This window comes from Triticum urartu, chromosome 2A (genome assembly GCF_056163025.1).
Source record: "Triticum urartu cultivar PI428250 chromosome 2A, HENAU_Tu73, whole genome shotgun sequence".
Taxonomy (NCBI): domain Eukaryota; kingdom Viridiplantae; phylum Streptophyta; class Magnoliopsida; order Poales; family Poaceae; genus Triticum; species Triticum urartu.
The window spans coordinates 37,497,849-37,509,238 of NC_141874.1; positions in this window are offsets into that span (position 1 = coordinate 37,497,849).

Genomic DNA, 11,390 nt, shown 5'->3' on the forward strand with positions numbered 1-11,390 from the left:
CTCTCCTAGTCCTAATAGGACTAGGGGAAGGGGGAAGGCGCACAGCCACCTTGGGCTGCCCCTTTCTCCTTTCCACTAAAGCCCACTAAGGCCCATATAGCTCCCGGGGGGGTTCCGGTAACCTCCCGGTACTCCAGTAAAATCCCGATTTCACCCGGAACACTTCCGATATCCAAACATAGGCTTCCAATATATCAATCTTTACGTCTCGACCATTTCGAGACTCCTCGTCATGTCCGTGATCACATCCGGGACTCCGAACAACCTTCGGTACATCAAAATGCATAAACTCATAATATAACTGTCATCGTAACCTTAAGCGTGCGGACCCTACGGGTTCGAGAACAATGTAGACATGACCGAGACACGTCTCCGGTCAATAACCAATAGCGGGACCTGGATGCCCATATTGGCTCCTACATATTCTACGAAGATCTTTATCAGTCAGACCGCATAACAACATGCGTTGTTCCCTTTGTCATCGGTATGTTACTTGCCCGAGGTTCGATCGTCGGTATCCAATACCTAGTTCAATCTCGTTACCGGCAAGTCTCTTTACTCGTTCTGTAATACATCATCCCGCAACTAACTCATTAGTTGCAATGCTTGCAAGGCTTATGTGATGTGCATTACCGAGAGGGCCCAGAGATACCTCTCCGACAGTCGGAGTGACAAATCCTATTCTTGAAATACGCCAACCCAACATGTACCTTTGGAGACACCTGTAGTACTCCTTTATAATGACCCAGTTACGTTGTGACGTTTGGTAGTACCCAAAGTGATCCCCCGGTAAACGGGAGTTGCATAATCTCATAGTTATAGGAACATGTATAAGTCATGAAGAAAGCAATAGCAACATACTAAACGATCGGGTGCTAAGCTAATGGAATGGGTCATGTAAATTAGATCATTCAACTAATGATGTGATCCCGCTAATCAAATAACAACTCCTTTGTCTATGGTTAGGAAACATAACCATCTTTGATTAACGAGCTAGTCAAGTAGAGGCATACTAGTGACATTCTGTTTCTCTATGTATTCACACATGTATTATGTTTCCGGTTAATACAATTCTAGCATGAATAATAAACATTTATCATGAAATAAGGAAATAAATAATAACTTTATTATTGCCTCTAGGGCATATTTCCTTCATCTGTTACACGGCCACTTCAATGTTTTTTAAACTTATTTGAACTCTGGATTTCTTGTGTGTTCAGTATGCAGCATTCAAAGAGACGTCATCAATTTCCAACATGTTCTGACATCATTTGTCGTTTTTTAGTCATTTACATAATTGTTTAGAGAGCTAAATGACTGTGAAATTGAAAATCACTACAACTTGAACTGTGAAAATGTTGAAACTTGGCATGGTATCATCATTTCACCCGCATAGCATGTGCGAAAGAGAAGAGAGGGTCACGGCAAAAACTGCACCCACTTCGTGTACAAACTGGACAATCTCTTTCGGAGAAGGGTTTCAGACGAGAACTCATCTGTTACACGGGAACTTCAATCTTTTTTAAACTTATTTGAACTCCGGACTTCTGTTGTGTTCAGTATGCAGCATTCAAAGCGATGTCATCAATTTCCAACATGTTATGACATCATTTGTTGTTTTCAGTCATTTACCTAATTGTTTAGAGAGCTAAATGACCGTGAAATTGAAAATCACTATAAAATGAACTATGAAAATGTTGACACTTGGCATGGGTCATCATTTCACCCGCATAGCATGTGCGAAAGAGTAGAGAGGGTCACGGCAAAAACTGGACGCACTTCATGGACAAACTGGACAATCTCTTTCGGAGTATCAGGGTTTCGGACGAGAACTCATCTGTTACACGGGAACTTCAATGTTTTTTAAACTTATTTGAACTCTGGACTTCTTTTATGTTCAGTATGCTGCATTCAAAGCGACGTCATCAATTTCCAACATGTTCTCACATCATATGTAGTTTTTCAGTCATTTACCTAATTGTTTAGAGAGCTAAATGACCGTGAAATTGAAAATCACTACAAAATGAACTGTGAAAATGTTGAAACCTGGCATGGTATCATCATTTCACCCGCATAGCATGTGCGAAAGAGTAGAGAGGGTCACGGCAAAAACTGGACACACTTCGTGTACAAACTGGACAATCTCTTTCGGAGTATCAGGGTTTCGGACGGGAACTCATCTGTTACATGGGCACTTCAATGTTTTTTAAACTTATTTGAACTCCGGACTTCTTTTGTGTTCAGTATGCAGCATTCAAAGCGATGTCATCAATTTCCAACATGTTTTGACATCATTTCTTGTTTTTCAGTCATTTACCTAATTGTTTAGAGAGCTAAATGACCATGAAATTGAAAATCGCTACAAAATGAACTGTGAAAATGTTGAAACTTGGCATGGTATCATCATTTCACCCACATAGCATGTGCGAAAGAGTAGAGAGGGTCACGGCAAAAACTGGACGCACTTCGTGTACAAACTGGACAATCTCTTTCGGAGTATCAGGGTTTCGGACGAGAACTCATCTGTTACACGGGCACTTCAATGTTTTTTAAACTTATTTGAACTCCGGACTTATTTGTGTTCGGTATGCAGCATTAAAAGCAACGTCATCAATTTCCAACATGTTCTGACATCATTTGTTGTTTTTCAGTCGTTTACCTAATTGTTTAGAGAGCTAAGTGACCATGAAATTGAAAATCACTACATAATGAACTGTGAAAATGTTGAAACTTGGCATGGTATCATTATTTCACCCGCATAGCATGTGCGAAAGAGTAGAGAGGGTCACGACAAAAACTGGACGCACTTCGTGTACAAACTGGACAATCTCTTTCGGAGTATCAGGGTTTCGGACGAGAACTCATATGTTACACGGGCACTTTAATGTTTTGTAAACTTATTTGAACTCCGGACTTCTTTTGTGTTCAGTATGCAGCATTTAAAGCGATGTCATCAATTTCCAACATGTTCTGACATCATTTGTTTTTTCAGTCAGTTACCTAATTGTTTAGAGAGCTAAATGACCGTGAAATTGAAAATCACTACAAAATAAACTGTGAAAATGTTGAAACTTGGCATGGTATCATCATTTCAACCACATAGCATGTGCGAAAGAGTAGGGAGGGTCACGGCAAAAACTGGACGCACTTCGTGTACAAATTGGACAATCTCATTTGGAGTATCAGGATTTCGGACGAGAACTCATCTGTTACACGGGCACTTCAATGTTTTTTAAACTTATTTGAACTCCGGATTTCTTCTGTGTTCAGTATGCAGCATTCAAAGAGACGTCATCAATTTCCAACATGTTCTGACATCATTTGTTGTTTTTCAGTCATTTACCTAATTGTTTAGAGAGCTAAATGACTGTGAAATTGAAAATCACTACAAAATGAACTGTGAAAATGTTGAAACTTGGCATGGTATCATCATTTCACCCGCATAGCATGTGCGAAAGAGTGGAGAGGGACACGGCAAAAACTGGACGCACTTCGTGTACAAACTGTACAATCTCTTTCGGAGTATCAAGGTTTACGACGAGAACTCATCTGTTACACGGGCACTTCAATGTTTTTTAAACTTATTTGAACTCCGGATTTCTTTTGTGTTCAGTATGCAGCATTCAAAGAGACGTCATCAATTTCCAACATGTTCTGACATCATTTGTTGTTTTTCAGTCATTTACCTAATTGTTTAGAGAGCTAAATGATCGTGAAATTGAAAATCACTACATAATGAACTGTGAAAATGTTGAAACTTGGCATGGTATCATTATTTCACCCACATAGCATGTGCGAAAGAGTAGAGAGGGTCACGACAAAAACTGGACGCACTTCGTGTACAAACTGGACAATCTCTTTCGGAGTATCAGGGTTTCGGACGAGAACTCATATGTTACACGGGCACTTCAATGTTTTTTAAACTTATTTGAACTCCGGACTTCTTTTGTGTCCAGTATGCAGCATTTAAAGCGATGTCATCAATTTCCAACATGTTCTGACATCATTTGTTTTTTCAGTCAGTTACCTAATTGTTTAGAGAGCTAAATGACCGTGAAATTGAAAATCACTACAAAATAAACTGTGAAAATGTTGAAACTTGGCATGGTATCATCATTTCACCCACATAGCATGTGCGAAAGAGTAGAGAGGGTCACGGCAAAAACTGGACGCACTTCGTGTACAAACTGGACAATCTTTTTCGGAGAACGGTTTCGGACGAGAACTCATCTGTTACACGGGAACTTCAATGTTTTTTAAACTTATTTGAACTCCGGACTTCTTTTGTGTTCAGTATGCAGCATTCAAAGCGATGTCATCAATTTCCAACATGTTCTGACATCATTTGTTGTTTTCAGTCATTTACCTAATTGTTTAGAGAGCTAAATGACCGTGAAATTGAAAATCACTATCAAATGAACTATGAAAATGTTGACACTTGGCATGGAATCATCATTTCACCCGCATAGCATGTGCGAAAGAGTAGAGACGTTCACGGCAAAAACTGGACGCACTTCGTGTACAAACTGGACAATCTCTTTCGGAGTATCAGGGTTTCGGACGAGAACTCATCTGTTACACGGGCACTTCAATGTTTTTTAAACTTATTTGAACTCTGGACTTCTTTTGTGTTCATTATGCTGCATTCAAAGCGACGTCATAAATTTCCAACATGTTCTGACACCATTTGTAGTTTTTCAGTCATTTACCTAATTGTTTAGAGAGCTAAATGACCGTGAAATTAAAAATCACTACAAAATGAACTGTGAAAATGTAGAAACTTGGCATGGTATTATCATTTCACCCGTATTGCGTGTGCGAAAGAGCAGAGAGGGTCACGGCAAAAACTGGTCACACTTCGTGTACAAACTGGACAATCTCTTTCGAAGTATCAGGGTTTCGGACGAGAACTCATCTGTTACACGGGCACTTCAATGTTTTTTAAACTTATTTGAACTCCAGACTTCTTTTGTGTTCAGTATGCAGCATTCAAAGCGACGTCATCAATATCCAACATGTTCTGACATCATTTGTTGTTTTTCAGTCATTTAACTAATTGTTTAGAGAGCTAAATGACCATGAAATTGAAAATCACTACAAAATGAACTGTGAAAATGTTGAAACTTGGCATGGTATCATCATTTCACCCACATAGCATGTGCGATAGAGTAGAGGGTCACGGCAAAAACTGGACGCACTTTGTGTACAAACTGGACAATCTCTTTTGGAGTATCAGGGTTTCGGACGAGAACTCATCTGTTACACGGGCACTTCAATGTTTTTTAAACTTATTTGAACTCCGGACTTCTTTTGTGTTCAGTATGCAGCATTCAAAGCGATGTCATCAAATTCCAACATGTTCTGACATCATTTTTTTCAGTCAGTTACCTAATTGTTTAGAGAGCTAAATGACCATGAAATTGAAAATCACTACAAAATAAACTGTGAAAATGTTGAAACTTGGCATGGTATCATCATTTCACCCACATAGCATGTGCGAAAGAGTAGAGTGGGTCACGGCAAAAACTGGACGCACTTCGTGTACAAACTGGACAATCTCTTTCGGAGAAGGGTTTCGGACGAGAAATCATCTGTTACACGGGCACTTCAATGTTTTTTAAACTTATTTGAACTCCGGACTTCTTTTGTGTTCAGTATGCAGCATTCAAAGTGACGTCATCAATTTCCAACATGTTCTGACATCATTTGTTGTTTTTCAGTCATTTACCTAATTGTTTAGAGAGCTAAATGACCGTGAAATTGAAAATCACTACAAAATAAACTGTGAAAATGTTGAAACTTGGCATGGTATCATCATTTCACCCGCATAGCATGTGCGAAAGAGCAGAGAGGGTCACGGCAAAAACTGGATGCACTTCGTGTACAAACTGGACAATCTCTTTCGGAGAAGGGTTTCGGACGAGAACTCATTTGTTACACAGGCACTTCAATGTTTTTTAAACTTATTTGAACTCCGGACTACTTTTGTGTTCAGTATGCAGCATTCAAAGCGACGTCATCAATTTCCAACATGTTCTGACATCATTTGTTGTTTTTCAGTCATTTACCTAATTGTTTAGAGAGCTAAATGATCGTGAAATTGAAAATCACTACAAAATGAACTATGAAAATGTTGAAACTTGGCATGGTATCATCATTTCACCCGCATAGCATGTCCGAAAGAGTGGAGAGGGACACGGCAAAAACAAGACGCACTTCGTGTACAAACTGTACAATCTCTTTCGGAGTATCAAGGTTTACGACGAGAACTCATCTGTTACACGAGCACTTCAATGTTTTTTAAACTTATTTGAACTCTGGATTTCTTTTGTGTTCCGTATGCAGCATGCAAAGAGACGTCATCAATTTCCAACATGTTCTGACATCATTTGTTGTTTTTCAGTCATTTACCTAATTGTTTAGAGAGCTAAATGATCGTGAAATTGAAAATCACTACAAAATAAACTGTGCAAATGTTGAAACTTGGCATGGCATCATCATTTCACCCGCATAGCATGTGTGAAAGAGTAGAGAGGGACACGGCAAAAACTAGATGCACTTCGTGTACAAACTGGACAATCTCTTTCGGAGAAGGGTTTCGGATGAGAACTCATCTGTTACACGGGCACTTCAATGTTTTTTAAACTTATTTGAACTCCGGACTTCTTTTGTGTTCAGTATGCAGCATTCAAAGCGACATCATCAATTTCCAACATGTTCTGACATCATTTGTTGTTTTTCAGTCATTTACCTAATTGTTTAGAGAGCTAAATGACCGTGAAATTGAAAATCACTACAAAATGAACTGTGAAAATGTTAAAACATGGCATGGTATCATCATTTCACCCGAATAGCATGTGCGAAAGAGTAGAGAGGGTCACGGCAAAAACTGGACGCACTTCATGTACAAACTGGACAATCTCTTTCGGAGTATCAGTGTTTTGGACGAGAACTCATCTGTTACACGGGCACTTCAATGTTTTTTAAACTTATTTGAACTCCGAACTTCTTTTGTGTTCAGTATGCAGCATTCATAGCAACGTCATCAATTTCCAACATGTTCTGACATCATTTGTTGGTTTTGAGTCATTTACCTAATTGTTTATAGAGCTAAATGACCGTGAAATTGAAAATCACTACAAAATAAACTGTGAAAATGTTGCAACTTGGCATGGTATCATCATTTCACCCGCATAGCATGTGCAAAATAGTATAGACGGTCATGGCAAAAACTGGACGCACTTCGTGTACAAACTGGACAATCTGTTTCGGAGAAGGGTTTCGGACGAGAACTCATCTGTTACACGGGCACTTCATTGTTTTTTAAACTTATTTGAACTCCGGACTTCCTTTGTGTTCAGTATGCAGCATTCAAAGCAACGTCATCAATTTCCAACATGTTCTGACATCATTTGTTGTTTTTCAGTCATTTACCTAATTGTTTAGAGAGCTAAATGGCCGTGAAATTGAAAATCACTACAAAATAAACTGTGAAAATGTTGAAACCTAGCATGGTATCATCATTTCACCCGCATAGCATGTGCGAAAGAGCATAGAGGGTCACGGCAAAAACTGGACGCACTTCGTGTACAAACTGGACAATCTCTTTCGGAGAAGGGTTTCGGACGAGAACACATCTGTTACACGGGCACTTCAATGTTTTTTAAACTTATTTGAACTCCAGACTTCTTTTGTGTTCAGTATGCAGCATTCAAAGCGACGTCATCAATTTCCAACATGTTCTGACATCATTTGTTGTTTTTCAGTCATTAACTAATTGTTTAGAGAGCTAAATGACCGTGAAATTGAAAATCACTACAAAATGAACTATGAAAATGTTGAAACTTGGCATGGTATCATCATTTCACCTGCATAGCATGTGCGAAAGAGTGGAGAGGGACACGGCAAAAACTGGACGCACTTCGTGTACAAATTGGACAATCTCTTTCGGAGTATCAAGGTTTAGGACGAGAACTCATCTGTCACACGGGCACTTCAATGTTTTTTAAACTTATTTGAACTCTGGATTTCTTTTGTGTTCAGTATGCAGCATTCAAAGAGACGTCATCAATTTCCAACATGTTCTGACATTATTTGTTGTTTTTCAGTCATTTACCTAATTGTTTAGAGAGCTAAATGACCGTGAAATTGAAAATCACTACAAAATGAACTGTGAAAATGTTGAAACTTGGCATGGTATCATCATTTCACCCGAATAGCATGTGCGAAAGAGTAGAGAGGGACACGGCAAAAACTGGACACACTTCGTGTACAAACTGGACAATCTCTTTCGGAGTAACAGGGTTTCGGACGAGAACTCATCTGTTACACGGGCACTTCAATGGTTTTTAAACTTATTTGAACTCCGGACTTCTTTTGTGTTCAGTATGCAGCATTCAAAGCGACGTCATCAATTTCCAACATGTTCTGACATCATTTGTTGGTTTTCAGTCATTTACCTAATTGTTTAGAGAGCTAAATGACCGTGAAATTGAAAATCACTACAAAATGAACTATGAAAATGTTGCAACTTGGCATGGTATCATCATTTCACCCGCATAGCATGTGCAAAAGAGTATAGAGGGTCACGGCAAAAACTGGACGCACTTCGTGTACAAACTGGACAATCTCTTTCGGAGTATCAGGGTTTCGGACGAGAACTCATCTGTTACACGGGCACTTCACTGTTTTTTAAACTTATTTGAACTCCGGACTTCTTTTGTGTTCAGTATGCAGCATTCAAAGCGACGTCATCAATTTCCAACATGTTCTGACATCATTTGTTGTTTTTCAGTCATTTACCTAATTGTTTAGAGAGCTAAATGATCGTGAAATTGAAAATCACTACAAAATGAACTATGAAAATGTTGAAACTTGGCATGGTATCATCATTTCACCCGCATAGCATGTCCGAAAGAGTGGAGAGGGACACGGCAAAAACTAGACGCACTTCGTGTACAAACTGTACAATCTCTTTCGGAGTATCAAGGTTTACGACGAGAACTCATCTGTTACACGAGCACTTCAATGTTTTTTAAACTTATTTGAACTCTGGATTTCTTTTGTGTTCCGTATGCAGCATGCAAAGAGACGTCATCAATTTCCAACATGTTCTGACATCATTTGTTGTTTTTCAGTCATTTACCTAATTGTTTAGAGAGCTAAATGATCGTGAAATTGAAAATCACTACAAAATAAACTGTGCAAATGTTGAAACTTGGCATGGCATCATCATTTCACCCGCATAGCATGTGTGAAAGAGTAGAGAGGGACACGGCAAAAACTAGATGCACTTCGTGTACAAACTGGACAATCTCTTTCGGAGAAGGGTTTCGGATGAGAACTCATCTGTTACACGGGCACTTCAATGTTTTTTAAACTTATTTGAACTCCGGACTTCTTTTGTGTTCAGTATGCAGCATTCAAAGCGACATCATCAATTTCCAACATGTTCTGACATCATTTGTTGTTTTTCAGTCATTTACCTAATTGTTTAGAGAGCTAAATGACCGTGAAATTGAAAATCACTACAAAATGAACTGTGAAAATGTTAAAACATGGCATGGTATCATCATTTCACCCGAATAGCATGTGCGAAAGAGTAGAGAGGGTCACGGCAAAAACTGGACGCACTTCATGTACAAACTGGACAATCTCTTTCGGAGTATCAGTGTTTTGGACGAGAACTCATCTGTTACACGGGCACTTCAATGTTTTTTAAACTTATTTGAACTCCGAACTTCTTTTGTGTTCAGTATGCAGCATTCATAGCAACGTCATCAATTTCCAACATGTTCTGACATCATTTGTTGGTTTTGAGTCATTTACCTAATTGTTTATAGAGCTAAATGACCGTGAAATTGAAAATCACTACAAAATAAACTGTGAAAATGTTGCAACTTGGCATGGTATCATCATTTCACCCGCATAGCATGTGCAAAATAGTATAGACGGTCATGGCAAAAACTGGACGCACTTCGTGTACAAACTGGACAATCTGTTTCGGAGAAGGGTTTCGGACGAGAACTCATCTGTTACACGGGCACTTCATTGTTTTTTAAACTTATTTGAACTCCGGACTTCCTTTGTGTTCAGTATGCAGCATTCAAAGCAACGTCATCAATTTCCAACATGTTCTGACATCATTTGTTGTTTTTCAGTCATTTACCTAATTGTTTAGAGAGCTAAATGGCCGTGAAATTGAAAATCACTACAAAATAAACTGTGAAAATGTTGAAACCTAGCATGGTATCATCATTTCACCCGCATAGCATGTGCGAAAGAGCATAGAGGGTCACGGCAAAAACTGGACGCACTTCGTGTACAAACTGGACAATCTCTTTCGGAGAAGGGTTTCGGACGAGAACACATCTGTTACACGGGCACTTCAATGTTTTTTAAACTTATTTGAACTCCAGACTTCTTTTGTGTTCAGTATGCAGCATTCAAAGCGACGTCATCAATTTCCAACATGTTCTGACATCATTTGTTGTTTTTCAGTCATTAACTAATTGTTTAGAGAGCTAAATGACCGTGAAATTGAAAATCACTACAAAATGAACTATGAAAATGTTGAAACTTGGCATGGTATCATCATTTCACCTGCATAGCATGTGCGAAAGAGTGGAGAGGGACACGGCAAAAACTGGACGCACTTCGTGTACAAATTGGACAATCTCTTTCGGAGTATCAAGGTTTAGGACGAGAACTCATCTGTCACACGGGCACTTCAATGTTTTTTAAACTTATTTGAACTCTGGATTTCTTTTGTGTTCAGTATGCAGCATTCAAAGAGACGTCATCAATTTCCAACATGTTCTGACATTATTTGTTGTTTTTCAGTCATTTACCTAATTGTTTAGAGAGCTAAATGACCGTGAAATTGAAAATCACTACAAAATGAACTGTGAAAATGTTGAAACTTGGCATGGTATCATCATTTCACCCGAATAGCATGTGCGAAAGAGTAGAGAGGGACACGGCAAAAACTTTACACACTTCGTGTACAAACTGGACAATCTCTTTCGGAGTATCAGGGTTTCGGACGAGAACTCATCTGTTACACGGGCACTTCAATGGTTTTTAAACTTATTTGAACTCCGGACTTCTTTTGTGTTCAGTATGCAGCATTCAAAGCGACGTCATCAATTTCCAACATGTTCTGACATCATTTGTTGGTTTTCAGTCATTTACCTAATTGTTTAGAGAGCTAAATGACCGTGAAATTGAAAATCACTACAAAATGAACTATGAAAATGTTGCAACTTGGCATGGTATCATCATTTCACCCGCATAGCATGTGCAAAAGAGTATAGAGGGTCACGGCAAAAACTGGACGCACTTCGTGTACAAACTGGACAATCTCTTTCGGAGTATCAGGGTTTCGGACG